Raw genomic sequence first — 14,009 nt, 5'->3', positions numbered from 1 at the left:
CAAATTAATTGGGTCATTATTTTAAATCAAAGGAATTTTATGTAAGTTTAGTTTAATTTGAAACTTGTAAGAATATTATAAGTACTTTGGGCATAGGTACTATTGTCCCCATTTTATAAATAAAGAAATTAACCCAAAATTTAAAGTTATTGGTGTAAAGTTTCATAGCAAAGGAATGACATGTTTGAGGTTATAAAACTCTTACTGTGGCAGGGTGCAGTGACTCACACCTGTAATCCCAGCACTTTGGGAGGCTGAGGCAGGTGAGTCACCTGAGGTCAGGAGTTCGAGACCAGCCTGACCAATACGGTGAAACCCTGTCTCTACTAAAAATGCAAAAATTAACCAAGCATGGGGATGGGTGCCTGTAGTTCCAGCTACTCTGCAGGCTGAGACAGGAGAATTGTTTGAACCTAGGAGGTGGAGGTTGCAGTGAGCCGAGACAGTGCCACTGCACTCCAGCCTAGGTGACAGAGCGAGACTTCTTCTCAAAAACAAACAAAAAAATAAACAAACAAACAAAACCTCTTACTGTTTTGACTATACCACAATATTTTTGCCTATCATACTGTTTCTCCAAAAAAGTAATTAGTTAAGTGGCAGCAAGCTGTGTATTGAATAGGATCTGCTTCTAATAACAATGGATTTTTACCTAAAATTATTTCTGAGTCCTTATTTGTAACTAGAATACTTAGCATTTTATTTTTAATATCAAGTTAACCTTAAACAAAATGTATATATATATATATATATATATATGTTTAATAGCAAATTAGCCTTAAGCAAAACACACACACACACACATATATAAAGGGTATGTTAAAGGATCTTAAACAAATTGATAACATCCTGAGGATTCGAAATGACAGACTTAACTTTCATCAGGTGTTAAGGATAATATATTGACATTTACTTGAGTCTTTTTTTTTTTTTTTTTTTTTTTTTTTTTTTTTTGCTTTGAGTAACCAATGGGACATTTCCTATTGGAAAGGCGGAAAAAAAATCACTATGTATGTCCATATACTCATTTAAAATAATTCTTTATAGTCTATTCTATACATACAATGTGACTTACTTCACTCTGTGTATGTGATACAGTAGGAAGTACCAGCTGAGCATCCATAATACAAAAATTCAAAATCTGAAATGCTCCAAACTTTGAAACTTTTAGAGTGCTGCCATGATGTCACAAATGGAAAATTTCACACCTGACCTCATGCAATGGGTCACAGTCAAAATGCACACAACGCAGTTTATTTAGTGTTCCCAAGGGGGAAACACACACACACACACAGAGCCCCTTTTAACTGTGGTACATCTTTTCCATGCATACCCAGATTTCCCCAGGGATGCACACTCACAAAGGGTAATAAAATGGCACGTGTGCAGGCCAGACATACCAATGGCAGGTTTTCCAAAATGCCATTTTGTGGTGTTGAAATATTGTTGGAAATGTCAAAAAGGCCTGCAGCTATCCCTCTGGGTAATAAGAGTGGTAAGAATAAGAGGAAACATTTATGCTTATCTATAGCACAGAAAGTCAAGCTTTTGGAGAAAAGGAAGAATAGTGTACATATGCAACATAGAAGAGAAGAGTACAGTGTTGGTATGAACACCTTATGTGATCTGAAGAAAAATAAGGATAAACTGTTCTATCCTGAAAATGACTAATGGAAGTTAATGAAAAATAGAATAGCACTGAATAAAGCTAATGATGAAGATCTTGCTTAGGTACGGAAAGAGTGGATTTGTCAACATGTAGATGAACATATGCCACATAATGGTATACTGATCATGAAACAAGCAAAGATCTAGCACAGTGAACTGAAAGTTGAAGAGAACTGTAAATATTCAACAGGCTGGACACAGAAATTTAAGAAAAGACATGGCATTAAATCTTTAGAGATTTGTGGTGACAAAACATCTGCTGGTCACAAAGCAGTGGAGAAATTCATCGAGTCTGTCAAGGTCATCACTGATAAAAATCTGACACCAGGACAATTCTGTGATGCTGATGAAACATCACTGTTTTGGCATTGTTCCTCCAGAAAGATATTGACCACAGTTCACTAGACAGTCTCTGCAGGAATGAAGGATGCCAAAGACAGAATAACTGTGCTGGAATGTGCTAATGCAGCAGGCACGCATAAATGCAAACCTGCTGTGATAGGCAAAAAGCTTGCGTCCTCACTGTTTCCAAGGAGTGAATTTCTTACCAATTATTATGCTACTAAAAAATGCATGGGTTACCAGGAACAGCTTTTCTTATTGGCTTCACCCAAACATTCTATGCTAGTACCTCCTGCTCACTGCTGGGAAGCTGAACTGGATATTGACTGCAAGATTTTGTTTTTCCTTGACAACTGTTCTACTCATCCTGCAGCTGAAATTCTCATCAAAAATAATGTTTATGCCATGTACTTTCCCCTAAATGTGAGTTCATTAATTCAGCCATGTAAACAGACTATCCTTAGAGCAATGAAAAGTAAATACAAAAACCCTTTTTTAATTTTTTATTTATTTATTTTTTTGAGATGGAATCTCACTCTGTCACCCAGGCTAGAATGCAGTAGCATGATCTCAGCTCACTGCAAGTTCCGCCTCCCAGGTTCAAGCGATTCTCCTGCCTCAGCCTCCTGAGTAGCTGGGACTACAGGCATGTGCCACCATGCCTGGCTAATTTTTTGTAGTTTTAGTAGAGACCGGATTTCACTGTGGTAGCCAGGATGGTCTCGATCTCCTGATCTTGTGATTCACCCACCTTGGCCTCCCAAAGTGCTGGCATTACAGACGTGACCCACCCCATCTGGCCAAAAACACTTTCTTGAACAGCATGCTAGCAGCAGTGAACAGAGGCCTGGGTGTGGGAAGGTTTTCAAAGGGAGCTTAGCATGAACGATCCTCTATATGCTGTTGTCAATACTTGGAACACAGTAACTAAAGACACAGTTTTGCATGCCTGGTACAACCTCTGACTTATTACTATATTCAGTAAAAAGGAGGTTACTTGGAAAGATTCCCTATGTCAAGTGAGAAAAAAATATGCCCTCAGAGTTTGTCAGTAAACTGGAAGAAGTGGTTATCACAGAAGTTTTTAACATTGATAACAAGTTGTTCCTTCATTGACTGATGGTGAAATTGCAGAAGTCACTCTGAATCAAAGCGATTGTGGTAATAGTGACAATGAAAATGTTTTCAACATTGCACAAAAAGTACCTACAGATGACATGATGAAAATGTGTTATGGGCTTGTTGAAGGACTAGAGCATGGTGCATTCATAACAGAACAAGAAATCATGGGAGTTTATAAAATCAAAAAGAGACTTCTAGACAAAATTCACTGTTAATGGGCAGATGACCCTGGAGGAAACATTTTAAAAAGCCATCCAGCAGAAAGCCCCCTTATCCCTGTAGGACCCATTCCCTGATTTCTCAGCTGTTTCCGCTGTTTCTTTTTACCTAAGAAAAAATAGTGTATCGTAACTTTTTAATCAAAACACAGCATCATAGGTGGACACTAAAAGCCTGCATTACTTGTTGTTGCTGTTGGTTCACAGCTGATACAGGTATTCTAGTGATTCTACTGTGATACCTAGTTATTCCGAACACATTATCTTTTCACTGTGTTAGTGATACATCCATTTTTTTCACTTTTGTGTATTTATATGTGAATAAGTGTAAGAATATGATTGCTTGTCAGTAGTATATAAATTTGGTGTTATGAATGACAAACAACCACAGATTGTCTATGTGGGTGACTGAGATAGTGACGCCTTTGTTTCTGATGGTTTAATGTACACAAACTGTGTTTCACACCAAAAATTACTTAAAATATTGTATAAAATTACCTCAGGTCATGTGTATAAGATATATGGAATCATAAAAACTGAATATTGTTTTTAGACTTGGGGTTTATCTGCAAGGTATTTCATTATGTTTGTGCAAATATTACAAAATCCAAAACATTCTGAAATCTGAAACACATCTGGTCCCAAGCATTTTGAATAAAGTATACTCAATCTGTATAAGGAACATGGGATTAGAGTGGCTATGGATTGTGGCTTTGTTCCCTTATTAGTCATGTGATTTTTAAATAAAACCTTTAGTTCTCTATTTCCTCTTCTTTAAGATGTTGGTTATAAAAATTACATCTTCTGGCCAGGAGAGGTGGCTTATGCCTGTAATCCCAGCACTTTGGAAGGCCGAGGCAGACAGATCATGTGAGGTCAGGAGTTTGAGACCAGCCTGGCCAACATAGTGAAATCCCATCTCCACTAAAAATACAAAAATTAGCTGGTCGTGGTGGCACACACTTGTAATCCCAGCTATTTGGGAGGCTGAGGTAGGAGAATGCTTGTACCCGGGAGGCAGAGGTTGCAGTGAGCCGAGATCATGCAATTGCACTCCAGCCTGGGCAAAAAGAGTGAAACTCTGTTTCTCTCTATATATATGTAAATATATATTTATATATATATAAATATATATATCTTCCCTCCTTTCTTTCCAGAGCCATTATAACAATTAAAGAGATAGGATATAAGGATGAGAAGAGTAGATTTTTTATTTTTTTGGAGACAGAGTCTCGTTCTGTCACCCAGGCTGGAGTGGAATGGCACAATCTCCACTCACTGCAACCTCCGTCTCCCAGGTTCAAACGATTCCCCTGCCTCAGCCTCCTGAGTTGCTGGAATTATAGGCACTGCCACCATGCCCAGCTAATTTTTGTATTTTTAGTAGAGTCTGGGTTTCACCATGTTGACCAGGCTGTCTTGAACTCCCGATCTCAGGTAATCCACCTGCCTCGGTCTCACAAAGTTCTGGGATTGCAGGCATGAGCCACCGTGCCAGGCCGAAAGGGGTATATTATTTAAAAAGGCTTTGAAAACACAAGTCTAGTCATTGTTATGTAACATATTCATATCCATTAAAATAAAAATTGTACTTTGACTTCTTTATGTATGTACATAAATATATATGTGTTTAATATGTCTCTTAATTAGCATTTTAAAGTTACAGACACACTAATGCCAAGACAGCAAAGATTTTGCATTTTAAATATTTTAATATTCACACCAGTCCTTTTCATCTAATAACCTCTTATCTAAAGTCACCCTATATGTCACCATTTACCATCCTTAGAAAACTGAGGGCTTGGCAGTATTGTAGGATGGGGCTAAATGATATTTTCCCTTTTCTTAGACATGTATTATATTACTACCTAATCTACTACCTTCAAATTAGGATGCCTTTCCCAAAGACAGTCAAAACTATGCTTTCTTGGAGTTTTTTTTTGGTGCTTTCCCTTTTATTCAAGTCCTTAGGTTGAAGCCCAAGGGTTGGGCGAGAGCAGAAGTACCAGGTAAATTTGAACTCGAGAATTCCCCTTTTCTTTACTACAGCCTTTATAGTGGCTCACCTGAAAGCTGTCAACTCCAAACTGTAGCAAGTGGCTAAACATGAAGACCTATTGTGTGAAATTATATGACTTGTTTACTTTAAATGTGGTAACTTGCAGTTTTCCTTTCTTAAATTAGTTTATGTATTTCAAACTACAGGCTAATTTAAAGCACTTCAGTATTTGTCAATGAAAAAATTTGTATCTGTGATGGGCCTGGCTTACATGGCTTGGTTTGCCAAATCGAAGCTTTCTCGGGAAAACAAGGACATTAAGCTTCTAAATGCAGGCCTACATTTCCTAATCCAGATTTCTGAAATTTAAAAACTCCAAACATACATTTTCTGAAACTCATTTGGCTGCAAAACTTGAATCTAACTGATATAAGGCTAATTATACTACTTGCTCATTCCATTCGGCAGAAATGTGAAAGTGTTTCATTATAGTGTATTTCCCAAGATGTATTAGTTGGTTCTTACGCTGCTATAAAGAAATACCTGGGGGGTGCCCAAGATGGCCAAATAGGAACAGCTCCAGCCTCCAGTTCCCAGCCTGAGTGACACAGAAGATGGGTGATTTCTGCATTTTCAACTGAGGTACCGGGTTCGTCTCACTGGGGCATATCAGACAGTCGGTGCTGGTCAGCGGGTGCAGCCCAACCAGCGAGAGCTGAAGCAGGGCGAGGCATCACCTCACCTGGGAGGCACAAGGGGGAAGGGAATTCCTTTTCCTAGTCAAGGGAAACTGAGACACACAACTCCTGGAAAATCGGGTAACTCCCACCCTAATACTGTGCTTTACCAAGGGTCTTAGCAAAGAGCACACCAGGAGATTGTATCCCACACCTGGCCCAGAGGGTACCATAGCCTCCCTCATTGCTAGCACAGCAGTCTGAGATCTAACTGCAAGGCGGCAGCAAGGCTGGGGGAGGGGCGCCCACCATTGCTGAGGCTTAAGTAGGTAAACAAAGCCACCCGGAAGCTCGAATTGGTTGGAGCCCACCACAGCTCAAGGAGGCCTGCCTGCCTCTGTAGACTCCACCTCTGGGAACATAGCATAGCTAAACAAAAAGCAGCAGAAACCTCTGCAGATGTAAATGTCCCTGTCTGACAGCTTTGAAGAGAGCAGTGGTTCTCCCAGCATGGTGGTTGAGATCTGAGAACGGACCGACTGCCTGCTTAAGTGGGTCCCTGACCCCTGAGTAGCCTAACACTGGGAGACATCCCCCACTAGGTGCAGACTAACACCTCACACCTCACATGGCTGGGTACACCTCTGAGATGAAGCTTCCAGAGCAAGAATCAGACAGCAACACTCACTGTTCAGCAATGTTATATCTTCTGCAACCTCCGCTGCTGATACCCAGGCAAACAGGGTCCTGAGTGGACCTCAAGCAAACTCCAACAGACCTACAGCTGAGGGTCCTGACTGTTAGAAGGAAAACTAACCAACAGAAAGGACACCCACACCAAAACCACATCAGTACATCACCAGCATCAAAGACCAAAGGCAGATAAAACCACAAAGATGGAGAAAAAGCAGTGCAGAAAAACTGGAAATTCAAAAAATCAGAGCACATCTCCTCCTCCAAAGAAATGCAGCTCATCGCCAGCAATGGAACAAAGCTGGACGGAGAATGACTTTGACAAGTTGAGAGAAGAAGGCTTCAGTCGATCAAACTTCTCAGAGCTAAAGGAGGAACTACATACCCAGTGCAAAGAAACTAAAAACCTTGAAAAAAGAATGGAAGAATGGATAACTAGAATAATCAATGCAGAGAATATCGTAAACAAACTGATAGAAATGAAAACCATGACACAAGAACTACTGACAAATGCACAAGCTTCTTCAGTAACCGACTTGATCAACTGGAAGAAAGAGTATCAGTGATTGAAGATAAAATGAATGAAATGAAGCAAGAAGAGAAGTGTAGAGAAAAAAAGAGTAAAAAGAAATGAACAAAGCCTCCAAGAAATATGGGATTATGTGAAAAGACCATATCTACAACTGATTGATGTGCCTGAAAGTGATGGGGAAAATGGAACCAAATTGGAAAACACTCTGCAGGATATCATCCAGGAGAACTTCCCCAACCTAGTAAGGCAGGCCAACATTCAAATTCAGGAAATACAGAGAATGCCACAAAGATACTCCTCGAGAGGAGCAACTCCAGAGAGAAAGATCGGGTTACCCACAAAGGGAAGCCCATCAGACTAACAGCAGATCTCTTGGCAGAAGCACTATAAGCTAGAAGAGAGTGGGGGCCAATATTCAACATTCTTAAAGAAAAGAATTTTCAACTCAGAATTTCATATCCAGCCAAATCAAGTTTCATAAGTGAAGGAGAAATAAAATCCTTTACAGACAAGCAAATGCTTAGAGATTTTGACACCACCAGGCCTGCCCTACAAGAGATCCTGAAGGAAGCACTAAACATGGAAAGGAACAACCAGTACCAGCCACTGCAAAAACATGCCAAATTGTAAAGACCATCAGTGCTAGGAAGAAACTGTACCAACTAATGAGCAAAATAACCAGCTGATATCATAATGACAGGATCAAGTTCACACATAACAATATTAACCTTAAGTGTAAGTGGACTAAAGAGTCCAATTAAAAGACATAGACTGTCAAATTGGATAAAGAGTCAAGACTCATCAGTTTGCTGTACTCAGGAGACCCATCTCACATGCAGAGACACACATAGGCTCAAAATAAAGGGATGGAGGAAGATCTACCAAGCAAATGCAAAACAAAAAAAAAAGTAGGGGTTGCAATCCTAGTCTCTGATAACACAGACTTTAAACCATCAAAGATCAAAAGAGACAAAGAAGGCCGTTACATAATGGTAAAGGGATCAATTCATCAGGAAGAGCTAACTATCCTAAATATATATGCACCCAATACAGGAGCACCCAGATTCATAAAGCAAGTCCTTAGAGACTTACAAAGAGACTTAGATTCTCATACGATAATAATGGGAGACTTTAACACCCCACTGTCAACATTAGACAGATCAACGAGACAGAAAGTTAGCAAGGATATCCAGGAATTGAACTCATCTCTGCACCAATTAGACCTAATAGACATCTCCAGAACTCTCCACCCCAAATCAATAGAATATACCTTCTTCTCAGCACCACATCACACTTATTCCAAAATTGACCACATACTTGGAAGTAAAGCACTCCTCAGCAAAGGTAAAACAACAGGAATTATAACAAACTGTCTCTCAGACCACAGTGCAATCAAACTAGAACTCAGGACTAAGAAACTCAATCAAAACCACTCAACTACATGGAAACTGAACAACCTGCTCCTGAATGACTACTGGGTACATAATGAAATGAAGGCAGAAATAAAGATGTTCTTTGAAACCAATGAGAACAAAGACACAATGTACCAGAATCTCTGGGACACATTGAAAGCAGTGTGTAGAGGGAAATTTATAGCACTAAATGCCCACAAGAGAAAGCAGGAAAGATCTAAAATTGACACCCTAACATCACAATTAAAAGAACTGGAGAAGCAAGAGCAAACACATTCACAAGCTAACAAAAGGCAAGAAATAACTAAAATCAGAGCAGAACTGAAGGAGATGGAGACACAAAAAACCCTCCAAAAAAATCAATGAATCCAGGAGCTGGTTTTTTGAAAAGATTAACAAAATTGATAGAATACTAGCAAGACTAATAAAGAAGAAAAGAGAGAAGAATCAAATTGATGCAATAAAAAATGATAAAGGGGATATCAACACCAACCCCACAGAAATACAAACTACCATCAGAGAGTACTATAAACACCTCTATGCAAATAAACTAGAAAACCTGGAAGAAATGGATAATTTCCTGGACACTTACACTCTCCCAAGACTAAACCAGGAAGAAGTTGAATCCCTGAATAGACCAATAGCAGGCTCTGGAATTGAGGCAATAATTAATAGCCTACCAACCAAAACAAGTCCAACCAGATGGATTCATAGCCGAATTCTACCAGAGGTACAAGGAGGAGCTGGTACCATTCCTTCTGAAACTACTCCAGTCAATAGAAAAAGAGGGAATCCTCCCTAACTCATTTTACGAGGCCAAAATCATCCTGATACCAAAGCCTGGCAGAGACACAACAAAAAAGAAAATTTTAGACCAATATCTCTGATGAACATCGATGCAAAAATCCTCAATAAAATACTGGCAAACCAAATCCAGCAGCACATCAAAAAGCTTATCCACCATGATCAAGTGGGCTTCATCCCTGGGATGCAAGGCTGGTTCAACATATGCAAATCAATAAAAGTCATCCAGCATATAAACAGAATCAAAGACAAAAACCACATGATTATCTCAATAGATACAGAAAAGGCCTTTGATGAAATTCAATAGTCCTTTATGCTTAAAACTCTCAATAAATTCGGTATTGATGGAATGTATCTCAAAATAATAAGAGCCATTTATGACAAACCCACAGCCAATATCATACTGAATGGGCAAAAACTGGAAGCATTCCCTTTGAAAACTGGCACAAGACAGGGATGCCTTCTCTCACCACTCCTATTCAACATAGTGTTGGAAGTTCTGGCTAGGGCAATCAGGCAAGAGAAAGAAATAAAGTGTATTCAGTTAGGAAAAGAAGAAGTCAAATTGTCCCTGTTTGCAGATGACATGATTGTATATTTAGAAAACCCCATTGTCTCAGCCCAAAATCTCCTTAAGCTGAAAAGCAACTTCAGCAAAGTCTCAGGATACAAAATCAATGTACAAAAATCACACACATTGTTATACACCAGTAACAGACAAACAGAGCCAAATCGTGAATGAATTCCCATTCACAACTGCTTCAAAGAGAATAAAATACCTAGGAATCCAACTTACAAGGGATGTAAAGGACCTCTTCAAAGAGAACTACCAACCACTGCTCAGTGAAATAAAAGAGGACACAAACAAATGGAAGAACATACCATGCTCATAGATAGGAAGAATCAATATCATGAAAATGGCCATACTGCCCAAGGTAATTTATAGATTCAATGCCATCCCCATTAAGCTACCAATGACTTTCTTCACAGAATTGGAAAAAACTACTTTAAAGTTCATATGGAACCAAAAAAGAGCCCACATTGCCAAGAGAATCCTAAGCCAAAAGAACAAAGCTGGAGGTATCATGCTACCTGACTTCAAACTATACTACAATGCTACAGTAACCAAAACAACATGGTACTGGCACCAAAACAGAGATAGAGACCAATGGAAAAGAACAGAGCCCTCAGAAATAATACCACACATCTACAGCCATCTGATCTTTGACAAACCTGACAAAAACAGGAAATGGGGAAAGGATTCCCTATTTAATATATGGTGCTGGGAAAATTGGCTAGCCATAAGTAGAAAGCTGAAACTGGATCCTTTCCTTACTCCTTATATGAAAATTAATTCAGAATGGACTAGAGATTTAAATGTTAGACCTAAAACCATAAAAACCCTAGAAGAAAACCTAGCTAATACCATTCAGGACATAGACATGGGCAAGGACTTCATGTCTAAAACACCAAAAGCAATGGCAACAAAAGCCAAAATTGACAAATGGGATCTAATTAAACTAAAGAGCTTCTGCACAGCAAAAGAAACTACCATCAGAGTGAACAGGCAACCTACAGAATGGAAGAAAATGTTTGCAATCTACTCATCTGACAAAGGGCTAATATCCAGAACCCATAAAGAACTCAATCAAATTTACAGCCAAAAAAAACAGACAACCCCATGAAAAAGTGGGCAAAGGATGTGAACAGACACTTTTCAAAAGAAGACATTCATACAGCCAACAGACACATGAAAAAATGTTCATCATCACTCACCATCAGAGCATTACAAATCAAAACCACAATGAGATACCATCTCACACCAGGTAGAATGGCAGTCATTAAAAAGTCAGGAAACAACAGGTGCTGGAGAGGATGTGGAGAAATAGGAACACTTTTACACTGTTGGTGGGACTGTAAACTAGTTCAACCATTGTGGAAAACAGTGTGGCGATTCCTCAAGGATCTAGAACTAGAAATACCATTTGACCCAGCCATCCCATTACTGGGTATATACCCAAAGGATTATAAGTCATGCTGCTATAAAGACACATGCACACGTATGTTTATTGCGGCACTATTCACAATAGCAAAGACTTGGAATCAACCCGAATGTCCATCAGTGACAGACTGGATTAAGAAAATGTGACACATATACACCATGGAATACTATGCAGCCATAAAAAAGGATGAGTTCATGTCTTTTGTAGGGACATGGATGCAGCTGGAAACCATCATTCTCAGCAAACTATCACAAGAACAGAAAAGCAAACGTCGCGTGTTCTCACTCATAGGTGGGAACTGAACAATGAGATCACTTTGACACAGGAAGAGGAACATCACACACCAGGTCATATTGTGGGGAGCAGGGAGGGGGGAGAGATAGCATTAGGAGATATACCTAATGTAAATGACGAGTTAATGGGTGCAGCACACCAACATGGCATATGTATACATATGTAACAAACCTCCACGTTGTGCACATGTACCCTCGAACTTAAAGTATAATAAAAAAAGAAAAAGAAAAATACCTGAGACTGGGTAATTGATAAACAAAAGAGGTACAATTGGTTCATGGTTCTGCAAGCTGTACAGGACACCCTGGGGAGGGCTCAGGAAACTTTGAATCACAGTGAAGGTGAAGGGGAAGCAAGTACGTCTTCCATGGCCGGAGCAGGAGGAAGAGAGGGGCAGGAAGTGTTACACACTTTTTAACAACCAGATCTCGTGCTAACTCACTCTTGTCACGACAACACCAAGGAGGATGGTGTTAAACCATGAGAAGCCGCCCCCATGATTCAATCACCTCCCTCCAGGTCCCACCTCCAATACTGGGGATTATAATTCGACATGAGATTTGGATGGGGACACAGATCCAAACCATATCACCAGACCTTGAAGAAAGAATGGCTATTTAATATCGTGTATGCATCTGTTGCATGTTGGGTTCCCCTGAGATAGAAATTAGGTTATGATAAGGTGCAGTCTCAAAATCAACACTTTTTGGAGAAGGGAAGAAAGCAAGATCGGACTTTGATATCATGTCAGCAAAGTGCCTCTTTGTTGTGGTGGAGGTTTTCGTGTGGATGTTAACTTGGAATACAAATTTTTCCATACTTTGTACCCACTCTCATGGATTCTCATATATCCCTTTGCCCCAGATTCTCTTTCTGCTCAAATTTCCAGTATTTCTTCTCTCAGGACAAGCTCATGAGTTAATATATATTCTAAGGTCAAGCAACTTCTCTTGTCATACAAAATGAGTAATCAGTTTTGCTACCTAAAATTATGCCTGTTGGTAAGATTTTCTCTTGTCTCTGTGTTTCAAGTCCACTCATAGGTTAGACCGCAGACAGAGAAGCTGCCATTTTCAGCTAGTATCCATATACCTAGTCTAGTTTGTGTCTTATTCTGTTAGCTCTTCTTAAGTGCCTTCTCTCAGCCCCCACAAACCATAGGTATGAGCTGACTGAGAGGGACCAGCTCAGTGGTGGATGATGGCATTGGGGGGTCTTAACCATTTGCTTACGCAGTTTACTTGTGCTTCTGCCCCTGCTTATATCCTACTTTAATTTTACAATGGATTGCTATTGGACCTGCCCAATACGATGACATTGTGACATTGTAGCAAAACCCTATTCATAATAGGCAATTCTGGCTACAAGGTCTGACCCAAGACCCACCTCTAGCAGGACTCAGAAGCATGTCAAAAGCTGTTTATTAAATGGTATACTATCCCATGCTACAGGTGGCATAACTTAGCTCTGAAAACCTAGAAGTCTCTGTTGTGATTTTCTGATGAAATTTGCCATAAATCTACATGGCATATTTTCCCACTGTAGATGCTTCCAATATAGAGCCTCTTGTGTTTTATGTCCCAAGTAGCAAAACTGCTTGTACCACAGCCTAGATCTACATCATATGCCTTTTCTGCTTTGGGCACCCCTCAACGCTGTAAGCATTCCACAACATTGCATATTGTGCCAGAGCAATATTCCTAGGCATGGAAGGATGCTACTTTTAAAACCAGAGTGGCCTAGCAGGTATTGTATTTCCATTTATTGTGAGAGCCTTTAGATGCAACAATTTGTCCTTTATTTTGGAGGGGATGTTCTGACATATCCCAGGTCACTGGACTCCTAGACACTTAATCCAAGTATTGAGTAACAAAATGCTCCTTGTCTATTTGATATGCCTTTTCCAAAGTGCTACCCTTTCCAATTTTACTTTGTTTCTTCGTGTAAAAATATGAGAAAGGTTTTGTGGCACTCCATTGAAAAATAGAACACATTTTAAGCATTTTCTCCTGGATGTGAAGTGTACTCTCTTAATCCAAGGCAGTTCAACTTAAGCTTCATTTGTGCTTCATGAACTTGAAGTATTTTTAGACTTCAAACTTGCATCATGTCATGAAATGAAGTGGAACTATTGAAACACACAAGCTAAATGTCGTGTAGTTTCCTAAGTATATAAAAGAAATCTAGTCTATCTTGGGGGCAATTCAGGATGTGGAGCAGTAACCAAGCAAGTACTAGTTGCTGT

General features: G+C 39.6%; 1 protein-coding gene across 4 annotated transcripts in view; it reads left to right on the top strand.

Moving 5' to 3' along the window:
- ERBB4 (erb-b2 receptor tyrosine kinase 4) overlaps positions 1-14,009 on the top strand; it is a 1,183,012-nt gene that overhangs the window by 830,376 nt on the left and 338,627 nt on the right. The gene's annotated exons all lie outside the window — the stretch shown is intronic.

This window comes from Rhinopithecus roxellana, chromosome 14 (genome assembly GCF_007565055.1).
Source record: "Rhinopithecus roxellana isolate Shanxi Qingling chromosome 14, ASM756505v1, whole genome shotgun sequence".
Taxonomy (NCBI): Eukaryota; Metazoa; Chordata; class Mammalia; order Primates; family Cercopithecidae; genus Rhinopithecus; species Rhinopithecus roxellana.
Note: the sequence above shows the minus strand (reverse complement) of the source record. Positions and strands in the feature narration are given on the sequence as shown.